The following is a 22,945-nucleotide window of genomic DNA, read 5'->3' as shown; positions in this document are numbered from 1 at the left end:
ACAAAGGAAACCCTTGATGTTTCCCCCTGTCCAAGTAAAAGCTAGAAGATTGTAACCCATTTGTAAATACTGAGGCCTGGGGGACATGATGTAGTAATTATATCCATTTCATGAAGTCTTCTCTAAAAATTAAAAGGAAACATCATCATTGACAGAATGTTGTTCACATTTCTGACTTGAGGCTGAATGGAGCACAACAAGTCTCGTGTGTGTTTGTGTTTGGACTGAACCAGTCTTCCCAGTCTTCCCAGTCTTGGTTTAAGAGGCTGAGGAAGGAACAGCTGAATGGTTGTAAAATTGACTTTCAACAGGTTGGAGGTCAGCATGGAGAGGTCAAAGACCAACAGAGATGGATGGATATGCTTAGAAACACAGCCAATAAAATACATATCTACTTCATAAATAATGTCAAATTAATTGCATTTTGGTTCACTGGAAATTACATCAACTGTCAGCTTGTGAGAATTTTTTTGCTAAAGGACTCTCAGTATGTTTGTATTAAAATATAATACATAGAAATAATATTGAATAACACAATGAATTAAATAGTCTTTTCTGTTGTTGGAGAATTGTAATGAGTTTGAGTTTGTGGAGTCTTTTGGAATAAAAGGTACTCAGTTCATTTGACTAAAAAACTCCTATATTGAAATCAGTATTAATCTGATTAAAACTATGCATTAAATGATCTTTTGTGATCTTTTGTTTTTGTAATTCTGCAGAGTTTGAGATTGTTGAGTTTGTCTGAAAAATACTCAGTATGTTTGAAGTTGAACATAGTTAAATAATGAAAATCCTCTAAAATTTCAAATAAAGTATCAATATTTCATAATCTGTATTAAAATATCTTACTTTATGACAGTTGAAATTCTATACTTAAAATGTGTTTAACTCTGACTTTGAATAAAGTTAGATTCGCTGTAACAGTGATCCTGTTTCAAACCCTGTTTCATCAACATAATCATTAAAACAACATTAAAAAGAATGTTTTCATGATGAAAACATAATTATTATATCCTATTATAAACTGTCTTTTTGGACAAACCATTGTTGTTTTAGTTTCTCTGCAGCTGTTGAGTCAGATCAGTTCCTCTCCAGCTGAGGGAGGTTTTTGTACGACGTTGTATCACTGTGTGAACGAGCTGTAACTCTGCTGACAGTAGTAAACTCCTGTATCTTCAGTCTGGACTCCACTGATGGTCAGAGTGAAGTCAGTCCCAGATCCACTCCCACTAAAACGATCTGAAACCCCAGACTGACGGTTTGTAGCTTGATAAATCAGAAGTTTAGGAGTTTCTCCAGGTTTCTGAAGGTACCAGTGGAGCCAGCCACCAACACTTGTACTGGTTTTACATCTGATAGAGACAGTCTGTCCTGGTTCAACAGACTGAGATTCAGGAGACTGAGTCACAATGATTTCTCCTGTTGAATCTAGAAAATATGAAAAAGAGGAGAAGGGTTATTGAGACAAATACAGCTTGGAGAAAGATGATCAATATCAAAACAGAAGAGTAGAATTTCTTTAACATGGAGAATAGATGGAAGAAGGTAAATGCTGGTTGTTTCAGTGTTTCTCCATCATAGCAGAACATCATTCTGGTAAACCTGGTTGCATCCTGAAGCAAAGTTTTCAGAAGAGAGTCTCACCCTGAACAAGGAGCCCCAGGGTGCCCAGCAGTAGAATCTGTGACATCATCATTGTGCTGCCGGCGTGTCAGTGGCTCTGAAAGGCCTGGACAGCCACTGATCAACACTGGCCTCTTAACGGGTGGAGAGCAGAGAGGCAGGACTGATATGCAAACACACACACACACACACACACACACACACACAGAGTCAGTGAACTGTAGCTGTCCTGAGCATATCATGGTGTTTCCCCCTCAGTGCTGGTAGCATTGACTATTTAAATATTCCTCATGTACATGAGATTAATAGAAGGTCTTAATAAAGTGAACTAAGCACGATCCACACACTCTAAGCAGAAATGTTCAAATGCGTACACCTTCATGCAGACAGCATGCAGACAGTGAGTGTAATGATGCAGACAGACCAAGAGGTAGCCCTAAACTGGATTCCCAACAGCCTGTTCACATATTAATGCTGTCTAAATTAAAGTAATTATGAATTAAGAAGAGACTGTATCGGTCCCAAAATAAACAGGGCGAGGGTTGGTCTTATGACAGTGAAAATAGATAGGTTTTTTGTTTGGATAGAAGATTTCCAAAGAATTAGCTTCCCTAATGGCAAGAGTAAGTTGACTCCAAAGACAGGGACCTCTGTAGGAAATTTGTCTGCTGCCTGCTGATTTCTCCTTGATTATCGGGACGGTAACCAGCGTCCTGCGATCAGAGGACACGAGGAGGTATGTAAGGGATTATGTCAGATAAATATGACGGCACAAGCCCATATAACAATTTGTACATTAGTGGAAATACTTTGAAATCAGATCTGGCTTGAATCGGGAGCCAGTAAGCAGAGGTCGCAATGGGTGTAATGTGATTGAATTCTCTAGTTTTAGTTAATATTGTAGTTGCAGCATTTTGTACAACTAGAAGGGTTTTAACACTGGAGTTTGGCAGACCAGAAAGACATGACAGTAATCAGGTCTCAGGGAAACAAATGCATGTACAAGAATTTCATTGGCTATCAAGGCTATCCCTGTGATATCTCTGTGTGAGTCAAATGAGAGAATTGGATCAAAAGTAATGCCAAGGCTTTCAGCTTTGGGACTCCCGCAAATTTGAAGTGACTCGAGATCTTTTTGTTACAACTAACCTATGTTTTGTTGGCATTTAGTATCAAGAAGTTTAATGTCAGAACCATTTCCAAAGTCAAGTTCTTCCTTTCTTTTCATGACCTAGAAATAGTTTTACATGCATTAATTTCCTGTCGCTTCAACTATTGTAACTCCTTGTATTCTGGTATCAGTCAGTCTTCCCTGACTGACTGATACCGAAAAGATAAAACTTAAATCATGAAAGTGCAGGGCCTCGGATACCAATGTAGTTCACAAGGCGATTTAAAAGAATACTGTGATCGACTGTAATGTGTACAACAGATACATGTGTTCACCCAACTATTCCCTTCCTTCAAGAAAAAGACTCTCTTGACTTTCCTCTATCTAAATAAGGCTTCCTGATCCAGTTGACTGAATGATCCTCCTGATCTGTTTGGATCCTGACAGTCCAGATATTCCAGGACCAGCGTGGATAAGCTGTTTGGATCATTCAGCAGTGGTTTGGGGGTCGGCATCAGGACAGCTTACTTTGCTAGTTGTTGTGCTTTTAATGGGTCTGATTGGGCTTCTTCACTGGAACTGTCCTCTTCATTTGGGGGAACTTTCAGGTTGTTGAGGTGGGAGGTGGGCTGTTTTAACTTCAGAAGGAAAACTGGTAGAGACACCATGAACAACATCATAAATTCTCAATTGTGTGTGTGTGTGTGTGTGTCCTCAGTGAACTGTATCAGTTCCTGCAGTAGCTTCCAGCTGCAGCAGTCAGTTCAGTCTGACTGAGGGAGGTTTTTGTACGACGCTTTATCACTGTGTGAACACATACTGACTGTTGATAACATGGACACTCTGACAGTAGTAAACTGCTGCATCTTCAGCCTGGACTCCACTGATGGTCAGAGTGAAGTCAGTCCCTGATCCACTGCCTGTAAAACGACCTGGAATCCCTGATGCTCGATTATTAGCATAGTAAATGAGAAGTTTAGGAGTTTCTCCATCTCTCTGTTGGTACCAGGCTAAATTGTGGTAGATACTATAAACATAAACCTTGGGACTGGTTCGACAGCTGATGGTGACGGAGCCTCCCGGAGCAGAGCTCACTGCTCCAGGCTGAGTCACTGTGACCTGGCCTCTGGACTCTGAGGATACAGAGACAAAAACATAAACCACCGTCATCGTTTTCTCCGCTTCATTTCAGAGGGACGGATGTTCATAGAGGAGAGGAGTTTGATTCTCTGGACTTTACCTGTGAAGCAGCAGCAGAGGAGAGTCCAGATGAGGATGGAGATCAAAGTCATGTTTTGATGAGGAGGATTTCTGTGGCTTCTGTTGTCATGAAGGACAGCTGTCAGTCATCCAGTGTTCAACTCTCAGGACTATAAACTCTCCCAGAGCACTGGAGCATGGTGCTGCTGATGCAAAGTGGCTCTCTATGGAAATGCTCTGACTGACTCCAACAGGGACTTGGATTACTCTGATGATGCTGTTTCTAAATGGATCAATCAATTTAACAAACTCTTGACTAAGAATAGATCTAAGCTAGTCTTGGGTGGATGTATTAAAAAAGGCCCTATTAACAATTTGTCTTATTTAAGTTTACTGCGAGATAAATTAATATCACTACCAAATAAATTAATATTGTAAACAATATATTAACCAAAAGTAATAAATGTTGGAAATTTGTGGCATAGTTTGATAGTTTTTCTAGTTATTATGTCAACTAGCAAGATTTTACAAACTGAGAGTGATTCTGGTGAGTTTGTTGTTGTCAAAGTGAGAGAGCCGTGTCTCTCTAGAGTGAGAGGTTTTTGTACGGCGGCTCAATGAGTTTGTATCACTGTGGTGGACTTTTGGTGGAGGAACCAGACTGGATGTTGACTGTAAGTACCTTTAATTTCTCCATGAGCTCATATTCAATATTCATTCCATTTTCATTTAATAAATGTAGCCCTCACTTGAAGATTTTGCTGTGATTTGGAATTTAATATTATTTCAGTCTTCACGTCTCCTAATATAAACTAAAACCACACCAATGAAAAACGGTTTGCTTGCACTGAAAATTATTTTTGACTGTTTGTAGATTCATGTCTTTTAAGTTTTTCCTAAAAAACAAATTTTGTTTTTTTTGTTAGGCAATATTTTGATTTTATCTTTCTGTCTATTGACAAATACTTCCTCTTTAAGACTGAAGTCTGAAATCTGAATTTAAGTCTGAATGAAAATGTTCTTGAAATTTTTAAATGTAGAGCCTAATTGTTGCCAAAAAAAAATCTCCTATGTTCTGCAAAGTATTTAGTAAGTTCATTATATGTTTTACTCAAACATTTTATCAGTCTAATCATTAGACTGATAAAATCATTAGACTAATGATTTTAATGGCATGCCACGTCTTCATTAGCATCAATGAATATCATATAATATCAATGTATAATTTTAATCACATACTGTAGTACAAGGATTAATTAGGTGAGTTGACAAAACTATTTCTGTAACTGCCTTTTTCAGTCATGAAGCCTGTTTGCTGCCCTGGTTCATTAGTGAAACCTGCGTAAATGAGTAGAGCAAACGCACAACATATCTTACGACTTACTGGTTTCAGCAAAGAAGTCTGGAAGATAAAAAGTAAAAAGACTCACACTCTTGCTCCAGTGCATAATTTGTAATTATCAAACACTGATAAGTCCAGTTTAATAATTAAAATGTATGCATTGGAGCAGGAGTGTGTGTTTTTTATCTTCAGTAGTGAAACCTGTCTGTTGCCATGGTTCAGTAGTGATGCCTGTCTGTTTTCATGGTTCCTGAGCTCAGAGAGGGAAGTGAAACATTGAAGATCAGTTTCATCCAATCTCTCCCACTGCTGAGTCTTCTGAGAAAGATCCTCAGAACTAGCAGCCTCCTCTCCCCTCCATTTTGTTCACCTATAATCAATAGGATTTACAGTTTATTTTCCCCTGTATGAACGTGTTTTATCTATTCTCTCTCTCTCTCTCTCTCTCTCTCTCTCTCTCTCTCTCTCTCTCTCTCTCTCTCTCTCTCTCTCTCTCTCTCTCTCTCTCTCTCTCTCTCTCTCTCTCTCTCTCTCTCTCTCTCTCTCTCAGTGGGTCGAGTCGTCCCCACCCTGACGGTGCTGCCCCCCTCCAGCGTGGAGCTGCAGCAGGGGAAGGCCACGCTCATGTGCCTGGCCAACAAGGGCTTCCCCTCAGACTGGAGGCTGGCCTGGAAGGTGGACGGCAGCAGCAGCAGCAGCAGCAGCTGGGAGGAGAGCAGGAGCCCCGGGGTGCTGGAGAAGGACGGCCGCTACAGCTGGAGCAGCACCCTGAGGCTCCCTGCAGACCGGTGGAGGAAGGTGGGCTCTGTGACCTGTGAGGCCACCCAGGGCTCCCAGTCTCCGCTCTCGGAGACACTGAGGAGAGACCGGTGTTCCCAGTCCTGACCTGACTCACTGGGACTTCTGCTACTGGTTTTACTCTGCTACTGCTCTCACTCTGCACTCAGCACTGTAGTCTCTCTCTCTCTCTCTCCCTCTCTCTCTCTCTCTCTCTCTCTCTCTCTCTCTCTCTCTCTCTCTCACCGGAGTCATTACATGTTTAAATAGTATTGTTTTCTTGATTGCAGTAAAGCCGCTTTTCTTGATATGTTAAGACAATAAAGATCTTTTCACCAAATCAGTTGTGTTTCCATGGATATTATTATAAAAATAACAGATGTCTTATGATGCTTTCTTAATGGTAACAGTGGTTCCATTAAATCCACAGACTGAACTTGTCTCAGGGTAAATAGGCTAGGATTTTTTAAATGCTGGTGATGATCTGAGAAGGAAAAGATGGGATTATGTAATTCTCTTCACACATATCTCTGCTACTGCTCTCAGTCTGCACTCAACACTGTAGTCTCTCTCTCTCTCTCTCTCTCTCTCTTTCTCTCTCTCTCTCTCTCTCTCACACACACAGTAATGCTGATATATTCGATATGTTAAAACAATAAAAATAAAATGCTGTCTTAATGGTAACAGTGGTTCAATTAAATCCACAGAGCCTGAGCTCGTCTCAGGATAAAGTGACTAGGATTTTATAAATACTGGTGATGATTTAAGAAGAAATTATGGGTTTATGTAATATATTGTCACACAGTCATTAACTCTGTGAGTGCAACATGACAGTGACTGTGTTTACAAGTAGTTTCCTAAAGATAGGCAGGAGCTAGGTGTGGATGTAAGGATGAAAGGAGACTATTTTCATCATTACTCTCATTTATTGTTTGCAAATGTCTCTGTATGGTTACACCTACATAGGCAATACAATGTTTTAATCTAATAATCCTTCATTACCAAAGTGTCCTATTGGTAAGGCTTAGGATGTTGTCAATTTTATCCTGATCCAGATAATATGCTGAAACTTTGTAATAAATCTACAAAAGTAGTATGAGAAATTTCAGGATTAGAAATAAAAAGCAGGATATCATCAGCATAAAGTGATATAACATGAGTGTGATCTCCAGTTTTGACCCCTGAAATATTTACATGTCAGTGTTCTGTCTCTGCAAAGGGTTCAAGCACTGAGGCAAAAACATGTGGTGACAAAGGAAACCCTTGATGTTTCCCCCTGTCCAAGTAAAAGCTAGAAGATTGTAACCCATTTGTAAATACTGAGGCCTGGGGGACATGATGTAGTAATTATATCCATTTCATGAAGTCTTCCCTATAAATTAAAAGGAAACATCATCATTGACAGAATGTTGTTCAAATTTCTGACCTGAGGCTGAATGGAGCACAACAAGTCTAGTGTGTGTTTGTGTTTGCACTGAACCAGTCTTCCCAGTCTTCCCAGTCTTGGTTTAAGAGGCTGAGGAAGGAACAGCTGAATGGTTGTAAAATTGACTTTCAACAGGTTGGAGGTCAGCATGGAGAGGTCAAAGACCAACAGAGATGGATGGATATGCTTAGAAACACAGCCAAAAAAATACATATCTACTTCATAAATAATGTCAAATTAATTGCATTTTGGTTCACTGGAAATTACATCAACTGTCAGCTTGTGAGAATTGTTTTGCTAAAGGACTCTCAGTATGCTTGTCTTAAAATATAATAAATAGAAATAATAATGAATAACATAATGAATTAAATAGTATTTTCTGTTGTTGGACAATTATAATGAGTTTGAGTTTGTGGAGTCTTTTGGAATAAAAGGTACTCAGTTCATTTGACTAAAAAACTCCTATATTGAAATCAGTATTAATCTGATTAAAACTATGCATTAAATGATCTTTTGTGATCTTTTGTTTTTGTAATTCTGCAGAGTTTGAGATTGTTGAGTTTATCTGAAAGATACTCAGTATGTTTGAACTTGAACATAGTAAAATAATGAAAATCCTCTAAAATTTCAAATAAAGTATCAATGTTTCATAATCTGTATTAAAATATCTTGCTTTATGACACTTGAAATTCTATACTTAAAATATGTTTGACTTTGAGTAAACTTAGACTCACTGTAACAGTGATCCTGTTTCAAATCCTCTTTCATCAACATAATCATTAAAACAACATTAAAAAGAATGTTTTCATGATGAAAACATGATTATTATATCCTATTATAAACTGTCTTTTTGAACAAACCATTGTTGTTTTAGTTTCTCTGCAGCTGTTGAGTCAGATCAGTTCCTCTCCAGCTGAGGGAGGTTTTTGTACGACGTTGTATCACTGTGTGAACGGCCAGCTGTTACTCTGCTGACAGTAGTAAACTCCTGTATCTTCAGTCTGGACTCCACTGATGGTCAGAGTGTAGTCAGACCCAGATCCACTCCCACTAAAACGATCTGAAACTCCAGACTGACGGGTTGTAGCATAATAAATCAGAAGTTTAGGAGTTTCTCCAGGTTTCTGAAGGTACCAGCTGAGGTAGCTACTAACACTTGTACTGGTTTTACATCTGATAGAGACAGTCTGTCCTGGTTCAACAGACTGAGATTCAGGAGACTGAGTCACAATGATTTCTCCTGTTGAATCTGGAAAATATGAAAAAGAGGAGAAGGGTTATTGAGACAAATACAGCTTGGAGAAAGATGATCAATATCAAAACAGAAGAGTATAATTTCTTTAACATGGAGAATAGATGGAAGAAGGTAAATGCTGGTTGTTTCAGTGTTTCTCCATCATAGCAGAACATCACTCTGGTAAACCTGGTTGCATCCTGAAGCAAAGTTTTCAGAAGAGAGTCTCACCCTGAACAAGGAGCCCCAGGGTGCCCAGCAGTAGAATCTGTGACATCATCATTGTGCTGCCGGCGTGTCAGTGGCTCTGAAAGGCCTGGACAGCCACTGATCAACACTGGCCTCTTAACGGGTGGAGAGCAGAGAGGCAGGACCAATATGCAAACACACACACACACACACACACACACACACACACACAAACACACACACAGAGTCAGTGAACTGTAGCTGTCCTGAGCATATCATGGTGTTTCCCCCTCAGTGCTGGGAGCATTGACTATTTAAATGATCCTCATGTTCATGAGATTAATAGAAGGTCTTAATAAAGAGTCAGAGCGTTGTCATCCTAGAAGAGACCACTCCCACACTCCCATCAGGATAGAAACACTATTTATTACACACAGGCTGTTTTTACCTGTTCCTCTTGTTTTTGACTGTATGATTCTTCTAAAATCCCTTTTTAAATTAAAACCTGGCATCTTCATTGTTTATCTTAATGGGTTGTATTTGTTTTAATTTTGTCAGCAACTCTGATTTAAAAACTGCTTTCAAATGAGTTTCCCATGTCTTCAGGAGTTTCCCTGTTTTTGGAGTTAGTCTTTAAATCCAGTGGCTTGGCTTTATGGTTCCCCAAAATGAAATTGGAGGAAGGACTAAGGACGGTACATTTGACCGTCCGTCCATCATGCACAATATCTCAGATGCCAGTGATTGGTTTTGATGAAACCTCAGTTGATGATGCATGTTATTGCTCCATTCCAGCATTTCCATAATTACATTGGTCAGCCTCAGGGGGGCACTATAAACTTAGTTTAATTGTAAGTCACGCACAATATTTCAGACGCTGCTGATCAGAATTTCAGGAAATTTAAAGGAATGATGCATCTCATTACAACATTCTGGAATTTTTCAAATTGTGCTGGAGTAAGGAGGGCATTACAATGTTTGTTTACTTGTTGGATTTTGCTTTTTGGGGGAAATTTGGGGGAATGATGCATCTGACCACTGCATTCTCACATTTTCAAAATGACACTGATCAGCTGAAGGGGGAACACATTACCTGGTTTGTTCACTCATCCATGTGTCCCACACAAAATTGCAGATATCACTTATATGATTTTGATAAAACTTGTGAAACTAATGCATCTATCTGCTGCACTCCAGCATTCAAAAGTACATTGATTGACCCAAGGGCAAAAGAACAATTACAGCTCAAAACAAGGTGATTGGCCGAGGTGGGGACTTCGTAATTCATGTGGGACGACATGTTTACTGTTGCCTTGTTTTCTGATGCCAAGGTTTCCTTCTACAGTCTGACACCACATTCCCCTCTTCTGGCCGGACTCAGTGTCTGTTATAAGTTATAAATTAAGTATCACTGTCTCATAATCTGTTCTATATCTGTTCTAATCTATATCTTGCTTCATGACAGGTTTCATTCTATATTTAAAATGTTTGACTTTGAGTAAACTGTTGGACTCGCTGTAACAGTAATCTTGTTTCAAACCATGTTTCAACAATATAATCATTAAAACTATATTAAAAATTTGAAAAATTAAAGAAAATAATTAATATATTCATGATTAAAATGATATTATTGTATGCTACTATGAACGATCTTTTTAGTCAAACCTCTAATGTTTTAGTTTCTCTGCAGCTGTTGAGTCAGATCAGTTCCTCTCCAGCTGAGGGAGGTTTTTGTACGACGTTGTATCACTGTGTGAACGGGAAGCTGTTACGCTGCTGACAGTAGTAAACTCCTGTATCTTCAGTCTGGACTCCACTGATGGTCAGAGTGAAGTCAGTCCCAGATCCACTCCCACTAAAACGATCTGAAACCCCAGACTGACGGTTTGTAGCATCATAAATCAGAAGTTTAGGAGATTCTCCAGGTTTCTGAAGGTACCAGTGGAGGTAGCTACCCATACTTGTACTGGCTTTACATCTGATAGAGACAGTCTGTCCTGGTTCAACAGACTGAGATTCAGGAGACTGAGTCAGAATGATTTCTCCTGTTGAATCTGGAAAATATGAAAAAGAGGAGAAGGGTTATTGAGACAAATACAGCTTGGAGAAAGATGATCAATATCAAAACAGAAGAGTAGAATTTCTTTAACATGGAGAATAGATGGAAGAAGGTAAATGCTGGTTGTTTCAGTGTTTCTCCATCATAGCAGAACATCATTCTGGTAAACCTGGTTGCATCCTGAAGCAAAGTTTTCAGAAGAGAGTCTCACCCTGAACAAGGAGCCCCAGGGTGCCCAGCAGTAGAATCTGTGACATCATCATTGTGCTGCCGGCGTGTCAGTGGCTCTGAAAGGCCTGGACAGCCACTGATCAACACTGGCCTCTTAACGGGTGGAGAGCAGAGAGGCAGGACTGATATGCAAACACACACACACACACACACACACACACACACACACACACACACACACACACACACACAGAGTCAGTGAAGTGTAGCTGTCCTGAGCATATCATGGTGTTTCCCCCTCAGTGCTGGGAGCATTGACTATTTAAATGATCCTCATGTACATGAGATTAATAGAAGGTCTTAATAAAGTGAACTAAGCACGATCCACACACTCTGAGCAGAAATGTTCAAATGCGTACACCTTCATGCAGACAGCATGCAGACAGTGAGTGTAATGATGCAGACAGACCAAGAGGTAGCCCTAAACTGGATTCCCAACAGCCTGTTCCCATATTAATGCTGTCTAAATTAAAGTAATTATGAATTAAGAAGAGACTGTATCGGTCCCAAAATAAACAGGGCGAGGGTTGGTCTTATGACAGTGAAAATAGATAGGTTTTTTGTTTGGATAGAAGATTTCCAAAGAATTAGCTTCCCTAATGGCAAGAGTAAGTTGACTCCAAAGACAGGGACCTCTGTAGGAAATTTGTCTGCTGCCTGCTGATTTCTCCTTGATTATCGGGACGGTAACCAGCGTCCTGCGATCAGAGGACACGAGAATGTATGTAAGGGATTATGTCAGATAAATATGACGGCACAAGCCCATATAACAATTTGTACATTAGTGGAAATACTTTGAAATCAGATCTGGCTTGAATCGGGAGCCAGTAAGCAGAGGTCGCAATGGGTGTAATGTGATTGAATTCTCTAGTTTTAGTTAATATTGTAGTTGCAGCATTTTGTACAACTAGAAGGGTTTTAACACTGGAGTTTGGCAGACCAGAAAGACATGACAGTAATCAGGTCTCGAGGAAACAAATGCATGTACAAGAATTTCATTGGCTATCAAGGCTAACCCTGTGATATCTCTGATGTGTGAGTCAAATGAGAGAATTGGATAAAAAGTAATGCCAAGGCTTTCAGCTTTGGGACTCCCGCAAATTTAAAGTGACTCGAGATCTTTTTGTTACAACTAACCTATCTTTTGTTGGCATTTAATATCAAGAAGTTTAATGTCAGAACCATTTCCAAAGTCAAGTCCTTCCTTTCTTTTCACGACCTAGAAATAGTTTTACATGCATTCATTTCCTGTCCTGCTTCAACTATTGTAACTCCTTGTATTCTGGTATCAGTCAGTCTTCCCTGTCCCGCCTACAGCAGGTCCAGAACACTGCCGCAAGGCTTCTCACTAGTACCAAAAAGAGAGACCACATTTCCCCTGTTCTGGCGTCATTGGCTCCCGGTTCGCCAAAGGATTGATTGCAGTCATTATAGATTTGAGTTTTGTCAGCATAGCAGTGAACATTTATATCATAGCATGTGAATAGAGAATAGCAATGGGTCTAGAACTGAACCTTGTGGTACACCAAAGTTCACATTGGAGCATTCAGAGATGATGCTGTGGTCAGATATATTCTGCATTCTATCGAAAAGATAAAACTTAAATCATGAAGGTGCAGGGCCTCGGATACCAATGTAGTTCACAAGGGGATTTAGAAGAATATTGTGATCGACTGTATGTGTACAACAGATACATGTGTTCACCCAACTATTCTCTTCCTTCAAGAAAAAGACTCTCTTGACTTTCCTCTATCTAAATAAGGCTTCCTGATCCAGTTGACTGAATGATCCTCCTGATCTGTTTGGATCCTGACAGTCCAGATATTCCAGGACCAGCGTGGATAAGCTGTTTGGATCATTCAGCAGTGGTTTGGGGGTCGGCATCAGGACAGCTTACTTTGCTAGATGTTGTTGTGCTTTTAATGGGTCTGATTGGGCTTCTTCACTGGAACTGTCCTCTTCATTTGGGGGAACTTTCAGGTTGTTGAGGTGGGAGGTGGGCTGTTTTAACTTCAGAAGGAAAACTGGTAGAGACACTATGAATAACATCATCAATTCTCAATTGTGTGTGTGTGTGTGTGTGTGTGTGTGTGTGTGTGTGTGTGTGTGTGTGTGTGTGTGTGTCCTCAGTGAACTGTATCAGTTCCTGCAGTAGCTTCCAGCTGCAGCAGTCAGTTCAGTCTGACTGAGGGAGGTTTTTGTACGACGCTTTATCACTGTGTGAACAGAAGCTGACTGTTGATATAGTGGTAACTCTGACAGTAGTAAACTGCTGCATCTTCAGCCTGGACTCCACTGATGGTCAGAGTGAAGTCAGTCCCTGATCCACTGCCTGTAATACTACCTGGAATCCCTGATACTCTCTGATTAGCATAGTAAATGAGGAGTTTAGGAGTTTCTCCATCTCTCTGTTGGTACCAGGCTAAATAGTGGGTGCTGCCCGAGTTATGAACCTTGGGACTGGTTCGACAGCTGATGGTGACGGAGCCTCCCGGAGCAGACCTCACTGCTCCAGGCTGAGTCACTGTGACCTGGCCTCTGGACTCTGAGGATACAGAGACAAAAACATAAACCACCGTCATCGTTTTCTCCGCTTCATTTCAGAGGGACGGATGTTCATAGAGGAGAGGAGTTTGATTCTCTGGACTTTACCTGTGAAGCAGCAGCAGAGGAGAGTCCAGATGAGGATGGAGATCAAAGTCATGTTTTGATGAGGAGGATTTCTGTGGCTTCTGTTGTCATGAAGGACAGCTGTCAGTCATCCAGTGTTCAACTCTCAGGACTATAAACTCTCCCAGAGCACTGGAGCATGGTGCTGCTGATGCAAAGTGGCTCTCTATGGAAATGCTCTGACTGACTCCAACAGGGACTTGGATTACTCTGATGATGCTGTTTCTAAATGGATCAATCAATTTAACAAACTCTTGACTAAGAATAGATCTAAGCTAGTCTTGGGTGGATATATTAAAAAAGGCCCTTTTAACAATTTATACTGTCTTGTTGTGGTTTATTGTTAGATAAATAAATATCACTACCAAATAAAATAATAAATTTAAAAATATATAAACCAAAAGTGACAAATGTTGGAAATTTTTAGCATAGTTTGATCGGTTTTCTAGTTATTATGTCAACTAGCAAGATTTTACAAATTCAGCCTGATTTTGGTGAGTTTGTTGTTGTCAAAGTGAGAGAGCCGTGTCTCTCTAGAGTGAGAGGTTTTTGTACGGCGGCTCAATGAGTTTGTATCACTGTGGAGGACTTTTGGTGGAGGAACCAGACTGGATGTTGACTGTAAGTATCTTTAATTTCTCCATGAGCTCATATTCAATATTCATTCTATTTTCATTTAATAAATGTAGGCCTTACTTGAAGATATTGCTGTTTAGATTTGGTTTTAATATTATTTCAGCGATCACTAAACTCTTCATGTCTCCGAATATAAACTAAAACCACACTAATGAAAAACTGGCAACTTTGGTTGCACTAAAAATTATTTTTAACTGTTTGTAGATTCTTGTTATTTAAGTTTTTTCTACAAAATGGATTTGGTTAATGTAAATAATATTTTGATTTTATCGTTTTGTCTATTGACAAAGACTTCCTCTTTAAGACTGAAAGAAAATGTTCTTGAAATTTTTAAATGTAGAGCCTACTGTTGCCAAAAAAAATCTCCTGTTCTGCAAAGCATTTATTAAGTTTATTATATGTTTCACTAAAACATTCTATCAGTCTAATAATTTTAATGACATGCGACATCTTCATTTGCGTCAATGAATATCATATAATATCAATGTATAATTTTAATCACATACTGTAGTACAAGGATTAATTAGGTGAGTTGACAAAACTATTTCTGTAACTGCCTTTTTCAGTCATGAAGCCTGTTTGCTGCCCTGGTTCATTAGTGAAACCTGCGTAAATGAGTAGAGCAAACGCACAACATATCTTACGACTTACTGGTTTCAGCAAAGAAGTCTGGAAGATAAAAAGTACAAAGACTCACACTCTTGCTCCCGTGCATAATTTGTAATTATCAAACACTGACATTTCAGTTTAATAATTAAAATGTATGCACTGGAGGAAGAGTGTGTGGTTTTTATCTTCAGTAGTGAAACCTGTCTGTTGCCATGGTTCAGTAGTGATGCCTGTCTGTTTTCATGGTTCCTGAGCTCAGAGAGGGAAGTGAAACATTGAAGATCAGTTTCATCCAATCTCTCCCACTGCTGAGTCTTCTGAGAAAGATCCTCAGAACTAGCAGCCTCCTCTCCACTCCATTTTGTTCACCTATAATCAATAGGATTTACAGTTTATTTTCCCCTGTATGAACGTGTTTTATCTATTCTCTCTCACACTCTCTCTCTCTCTCTCTCTCTCTCTCTCTCTCTCTCTCTCTCTCAGTGGGTCGAGTCGTCCCCACCCTGACGGTGCTGCCCCCCTCCAGCGTGGAGCTGCAGCAGGGGAAGGCCACGCTCATGTGCCTGGCCAACAAGGGCTTCCCCTCAGACTGGAGGCTGGCCTGGAAGGTGGACGGCAGCAGCAGCAGCAGCAGCAGCTGGGAGGAGAGCAGGAGCCCCGGGGTGCTGGAGAAGGACGGCCGCTACAGCTGGAGCAGCACCCTGAGGCTCCCTGCAGACCGGTGGAGGAAGGTGGGCTCTGTGACCTGTGAGGCCACCCAGGGCTCCCAGTCTCCGCTCTCGGAGACACTGAGGAGAGACCGGTGTTCCCAGTCCTGACCTGACTCACTGGGACTTCTGCTACTGGTTTTACTCTGCTACTGCTCTCAGTCTGCACTCAGCACTGTAGTCTCTCTCTCTCTCTCTCTCTCTCTCTCTCTCTCTCTCTCTCTCTCTCTCTCTCTCTCTCTGTCTCTCTCTCTCTCTCACCGGAGTCATTACATGTTTAAATAGCATTGTTTTCTTGATTACAGTAAAGCCGCTTTTCTTGATATGTTAAGACAATAAAGATCTTTTCACCAAATCAGTTGTTTCCATGGATATTATTATAAAAATAACAGATGTCTTATGATGCTGTCTTAATGGTAACACTGGTTCCATTAAATCCACAGAGACTGAACTCGTCTCAGGGTTAATTTGCTAGGATTTTATAAATGCTGGTGATGATCTGAGAAGGAAAAGATGGGATTATGTAATTCTTTTCTCACATATCCAGTAACTCTGTGAGAGCAACATGACAGTGGTTCTGTTTCTCAGTGGTTTCCTAAAGTTATTTTTGTGATTTGGGTGTTGTTGAGGACAAATTTCATTCTTTCTTTTTATTCTACAAGGTACAGTGACCTGAGAAATCTTTTGTTTAAAATAATACAGGAGAAAAACCCTGATTTGTTCTGGTCTTGTGAGGGTGATATGTTGAGGTGGCTGTTCAAGGAAGAGGTTTTTGTTTTGGTGAGATTTCTGGAGAAAGCGTGGAAGAGAAGGCAGGATTTCTTGTACCCCTAAGTTCTCTCCACCCTTGTGTGGCGTTCATGTTTTTGTTATTCACCCAATGTTTGCGGGTCTGGTGGACCCACAACATTATTGGGTTTTTAAAACAATACAGCCATAACAATTTATGTAAAAATAGGGTCAATCTCATCCTCTTCTTCCAACTCACTGTCAGACTCCGAATTGACAGAGACATGATCCTCATATTTGGAAAATTCTTCATCTTCCAAAGTGGAAGACGCTCCTTCCACACTAGCTTCTCTCTCTGCAAAAATGATTTCTAAGGCCCTCTGAGCAGAGAGTCTTTTTGCCATACTGATCAACTGCGGTAACACACGCAAAGCTGTTTATGTGTTGTGTGTCTCCTCTAATTTAGCAGAGTGTGGAAAAATACTGAATGTTTAAAATGTTTCAAAATAACGCTGTGCAGGTTCCCACAAGATTTAGTGTAGTTTCACACACTGCAGAGGGTAAAGAGTGCGGATAAAGCGGGAGCAGACAGGTTCTTGGTGCTGTGTTGAAACAGCAGGCAGAGTGAAGGCACACAGCAAACCTTTTTATTTCATTTTTACTTGTTTTCACCTACACACACACTTTTCCACACTTGTATTACCCTCGGGTCCAGTGGACCTGATCACCACATATGTAATATAAATGTGTATGGGGGTGCACAGTGTGCACTCAATGAAAATGTGTTCTTTTATATGTTCTTCACAGAAAATGAGCCAAGGTCAATGAGTCTGAGGTTGAAAAAATAATTCATTTTATCATTTTTCTTTTCTGTCTTGTAAGCCCATGTGGGCTGGGCATCCAACCGGTGCAGGACACTTTTAATAAATACAATTTATTCATTCATTTAATTCAGAATTCATTCAAATTCCAAGTAAAAGCTATAAGACTGTAACCCTGTAAGTACTGCCGGTGGAGCATGATGTTTCCATTTTATAAAGTCGTCCCTGAACATTAAAAGGAAACATCATGATTGACAGAGTGTTGTTCAGTTTTCTGACCTGAGGCTGAATGGAGCACAACAAGACTACTGTGTGTTTGAGTTTGGACTGAACCAGTCTTCCCAGTCTTCCCAGTCTTGGTCTGTGAACACAGACACTATGAACAACATCATAAATTCTCAATTGTGTGTGTGTGTGTGTGTGTGTGTGTGTGTGTGTATGTGTGTGTGTGTGTGTGTGTGTGTGTGTGTGTGTATGTGTGTGTGTGTGTGTGTGTGTGTCCTCAGTGAACTGTATCAGTTCCTGCAGTAGCTTCCAGCTGCAGCAGTCAGTTCAGTCTGACTGAGGGAGGTTTTTGTACGACGCTTTATCACTGTGTGAACAGAGCTTGACTGTTGATAGAGTGGTGACTCTGACAGTAGTAAACTGCTGCATCTTCAGCCTGGACTCCACTGATGGTCAGAGTGAAGTCAACTCCATTCCCTCCTCCACTTCCAGTGAATCTGGAGGAGATTCCAGAAAATCTGTCTGATGTTAGGTAGATCAGAAGTTTAGGAGCTTCTCCAGTTTTCTGATGGTACCAAGCAAGGTAATATTGTGAGCCAGAGTGGTGTGTAACTTTTGGACTGGCCTTACAGTCCATAGAGACAGTTTGACCAAGCTGGACTGATTTTGCTGCTGGCTGAGTCAAGACAACGTTTTGACCAAAAGACCCTGAGGAGAGAGAAGAAACATTGGACATGAGATGGAGAGGTGAAACTCAGCTACACTCCAAATGATTTTCACAATATAGAAAAAATAGATTTTTTTTCTCACCCTGAGTGAAGCAGAGGAGAGTCCAGATGAGGATGGAGATCAAAGTCATGTTTTGATGAGGAGGATTTCTGTGGCTTCTGTTGTCATGAAGGACAGCTGTCAGTCATCCAGTGTTCAACTCTCAGGACTATAAACTCTCCCAGAGCACTGGAGCATGGTGCTGCTGATGCAAAGTGGCTCTCTATGGAAATGCTCTGACTGACTCCAACAGGGACTTGGATTACTCTGATGATGCTGTTTCTAAATGGATCAATCAATTTAACAAACTCTTGACTAAGCATTTATGTAAGCTACATTTTTACAAACGAACACAAACACAAACAAAAAGTTATTAATCTTGTAAATTTGGGCCATAAATTGAAAGTTAGGTAGTTATTACATCAGCTAGCTAATGTTTTACAAACTGAGACTGATTTCGATCAGTTTGGGGTTTTTTTCACAGTGAGTGAACAAAACTAATTTGAATTTGTTAATTTATTTCCAACGTAGTTTAATATATTCCTGGTCATATGAGGACTCTTTCTGTGCTGATATGCATGAGAGGCTTCTTAAAGGGAAGTGAAACAATGTTAGCCTGGTTCCCGACTCCTGAATCGCGACCCGCCCACTCTTCAGATTTGTCGAGTGATTCAGAGAGTCTGGTGTTGCTCTATTCAACGGCGATTTCTCCATCGGAAAAACGATCGGACCAATCAGCGCCTTTGTGGGCGGGACTAAAGTTTGAACCGTTCGTGCAACGGGTTTTTCATTTTGCGTTTCGGCAGAATAATATTTGTTGAAATCATTCCTTAACCAACATATTGTCTTTACAAAGATGATATTTTTTGTCAAAAACGACCGACATTCTTGGTAAAGTTAGTAAATATGCCCAGCATCAGTGTAACTGAAAATAACGTCAGAGCGGCCGGATACGTCAGTCACTAGTGATCGGTTCGGGGAAAATCAAACCCCCCCACACAGAAAACGGCTAACAAGGAGGAAATGTCAGACTGAATAATGAAGCGGGAACGAAATGGCCGTTCAGTCTGAATATCAGGCTAAAACAATGTGTGAGTGAGTGACTGGTGGAGCATAAAAACCATCTGACAGAAACTCCTTAAAGGGGAAAATCCACTCTCACACAGTAAAGGTGTCAAACCGCCTGGTGATTGATTGACAGCTGCAGCCTTCCTGTCCTCTAAGCTGATGAAGGTCACCCTCATGTGCCTGGACAGCAACAACAGTAACGCCACTATTCTTAATATGTTAAGACGATAAAGACTTTTCCACAAAATCAGTTGTGTCTCCTTGCATGGATATTAATATAAAAATAACAGATGTTTTATGTTGCTTTCTTAATGGTAACAGTGGTTCCATTAAATCCACAGAGACTGAGCTTGTCTCAGGGTAAAGTGACTAGGAGTTTACAATTACTGGTGATAGTTTGAGACAGTTATGTAATGATTAGAATCAGAATCAGAATCAGAATCAGGTTTATTGCCAAGTAAAGTTCACAATACAAGGAATTTGCCTTGGTATGTAGGTGCATACAATAAACATGGAGAAAAATAGAAAGTAGAAGTAAAAAAACACAACAAGTACTGTAAGTCAAAGTCAAGAATATAAATATAAAAAACAAAAAGAGATATTTACAATACAGAATATGAAAAAATATAATAAAAAAATGTGCAATGTATCTGCTATTGAAGTGAAATGGAAAAGCTGTACAGTTAGTGCAGGGATGTGCAAAATATTGACCAGAGGAATGTTTACTGTACAGAATGCGTAAATGAACGCATTGAGTCAGATGTGGAGACTGTGGTTACTGTAGCGTGTAGTGCCTATGGGGGGAGGGGGCAAGGGTCCGTGTCAGTGGGGGTCCCGGGCCTTGTTGATGAGGCCGGCTGCAGACGGGAAGAAACTGTTCTTGTGGCGTGAGGTTTTGGTCCTGATGGACCGCAGCCTCCTGCCAGAGGGGAGTTTTTCAAAGAGTTTGTGTCCAGGGTGGGAGGGGTCGTCCACAATCGTTCCTGCTCGCCTCAGGGTCCCACCAGAGATGAGCCCAATGAGGGTGGTGTCGTCCGCGAACTTCAAGAGCTTGACAGACTGATGACTGGAGGTGCAGCTGTTGGTGTACAGGGAGAAGAGTAGAGGGGAAAGAACGCAGCCTTGAGGGGAACCGGTGCTGATGGTCCGGGAGTCAGAGACGTGTTTTCCCAGCTTCACGTGCTGCTTCCTGTCCGACAGGAAGTCTGTGATCCACCTGCAGGTGGAGTCAGGCACACTCAGCTGGGAGAGCTTGTCCTGTAGCAGAGCCGGGATGATCGTGTTAAAGGCAGAGCTGAAGTCCACAAACAGGATCCTGGCGTAGGTTCCTGAGGAGTCCAGGTGCTGGAGGATGAAGTGGAGGGCCATGTTTACTGCATCGTCTACAGACCTGTTGGCTCTGTAGGCGAACTGCAGGGGGTCCAGGAGTGGGTCAGTGATGTTTTTGAGGTGTGACAGCACAAGGCGCTCAAATGAGTTCATCACCACAGATGTCAGGGCGACGGGTCTGTAGTCGTTACGTCCTGTGGTCCTTGGCTTTTTGGGGACGGGGATGATGGTGGAGGTCTTGAAGCAGGCTGGTACGTGGCATGTCTCCAGTGAGGTGTTGAAAATGTCTGTGAACACCGGAGACAGCTGATCCGCACAGTGCTTCAGGGTGGATGGAGAGACAGAGTCTGGCCCGGCTGCTTTGCGGGGGTTCTATGGATGGGAGGGATTATGTAATGCATCATCACACATCCAGTAAACACATCCACATCCAATAAGGTGGGCTTGACTGGTATAATGCTGTATTCATATGATGGTAAAAAAAAAAACAGAATCAGAATCAAATGTATTTGTTGCATAATTTTATATTGCCTTTCTTGTGCTTTATTATAATAATTGTCTTGCCTCTAGTGCAGTGGAGGGAGGGAGACGTGGCTTTGCTGAGAGTTTATTTACAAATGTGTTGCTGTTCTTGTCGCCCTCTAGTGGTCAGAAAATGTCACTTATTGCAGTTTTAAATCATGTTGGGTTGCACCATTAGAAATGTGCTCTATAAATACATTTGATTTGACCATTTTGTACAAAGTTTCTTTCATACACAGTCAGATGTTCATCATCAGATGTTTCAGGGTCCATAACTTCTACTTGGAGGAGTTGTTTGACTGTTTATGTGTGTGTGTGTGTGTGTGTGTGTGTGTGTGTTCTGAGAGAGAAAAAGACATGTTTGTTTTGAATTTAATGGTGTTGTGTATATTCTTGATGAGGTGTGCTCTATGATTAATATTTGTGTATTTTCATTCATTTTTGCATTGTATGCTCAAATTCGATCTTCTGTAATGAATTTAAATAAAAGTCTTTCTATGCAGTTAAAGATTTGAATTACTTACTGAAAATATTTCATACTGTTACTCCAAGGATCCAGATCACCTCACCTCATTGATTGACAAAACATAAATGATAATACAAACTATTACTACATATTAGTCTAAATTATAAATTCACTCTTAGTTTCATATAGCGAAATTAAGTCATATTTCCTCATTGCCGATTTCATTATTATAGGAAAACTCTTCACATATAAATATAATATATATATTTTTTACCTGTCAATCAACTGGTGCGCTGCCCACTGCGCTCCAATGGGCCGGCCGCCACGGACTGTTGGGGAGTTTAAACTCTAACAATGCAACATATTTTATAAGCTTATCATATGTTTTGCATCTTATGCTGCAAAGTATAAGTTACATAACTATATATAACTATAACTATATAACTAGTTAATAGATATAACTATATATAACTAGTAACTACAGCCGTCAGATAAATGTAGTGGAGGAAAAAGTAGAAAGTCTCACAAAATGGAAATACTCAAGTAAAGTGCCAGAACCTCAAAATTGTACTTAAGTACAGTACTTGAGTAAATATACTTAGTTACTTTCCACCTCTGCATAACAGTAAAAAGACAATAGCATTTCATATCAGAAAATAATTTCCACAGAAACAGGGTGAGTTATTCCCTGTTGGGATGCTGTGTGTGTGTGTGTGTGTGTGTGTGTGTGTGTGTGTGTGTGTGTCCTCAGTGAACTGTATCAGTTCCTGCAGTAGCTTCCAGCTGCAGCAGTCAGTTCAGTCTGACTGAGGGAGGTTTTTGTACGACGCTTTATCACTGTGTGAACACATACTGACTGTTGAGATAGTGGAAACTCTGACAGTAGTAAACTGCTGCATCTTCAGCCTGGACTCCACTGATGGTCAGAGTGAAGTCAGTCCCTGATCCACTGCCTGTAAAACGACCTGGAATCCCTGATGCTCGAGTATTAGCAGCATAAATGAGAAGTTTAGGAGTTTCTCCATCTCTCTGTTGGTACCAGGCTAAATCGTGGTAGAGACCAGCATTAACCTTGGGACTGGTTCGACAGCTGATGGTGACGGAGCCTCCCGGAGCAGACCTCACTGCTCCAGGCTGAGTCACTGTGACCTGGCCTCTGGACTCTGAGGATACAGAGACAAAAACATAAACCACCGTCATGGT

At 40.7% G+C, this 22,945-nt stretch overlaps 4 pseudogenes; 2 read left to right on the top strand and 2 right to left on the bottom strand.

The window, feature by feature from the left end:
• Window positions 1-3,535: 3,535 nt before the first annotated feature.
• Window positions 3,536-3,904, bottom strand: LOC144542901 (Ig kappa chain V region 3547 pseudogene; annotated as a pseudogene).
• A 1,996-nt stretch (window positions 3,905-5,900) lies between these two features.
• Window positions 5,901-6,347, top strand: LOC144542947 (Ig kappa-b4 chain C region pseudogene; annotated as a pseudogene).
• A 7,058-nt stretch (window positions 6,348-13,405) lies between these two features.
• LOC144542836 (immunoglobulin kappa variable 3-20 pseudogene) lies at window positions 13,406-13,774 on the bottom strand (annotated as a pseudogene).
• Window positions 13,775-15,664: 1,890 nt separating this feature from the next.
• Window positions 15,665-16,160, top strand: LOC144542948 (Ig kappa-b4 chain C region pseudogene; annotated as a pseudogene).
• The last annotated feature ends 6,785 nt before the right edge of the window (window positions 16,161-22,945 follow it).

Source organism: Centroberyx gerrardi, chromosome 19 (genome assembly GCF_048128805.1).
Source record: "Centroberyx gerrardi isolate f3 chromosome 19, fCenGer3.hap1.cur.20231027, whole genome shotgun sequence".
Classification (NCBI taxonomy): Eukaryota; Metazoa; Chordata; class Actinopteri; order Beryciformes; family Berycidae; genus Centroberyx; species Centroberyx gerrardi.
This window is presented reverse-complemented; position numbering and strand designations above follow the sequence as displayed.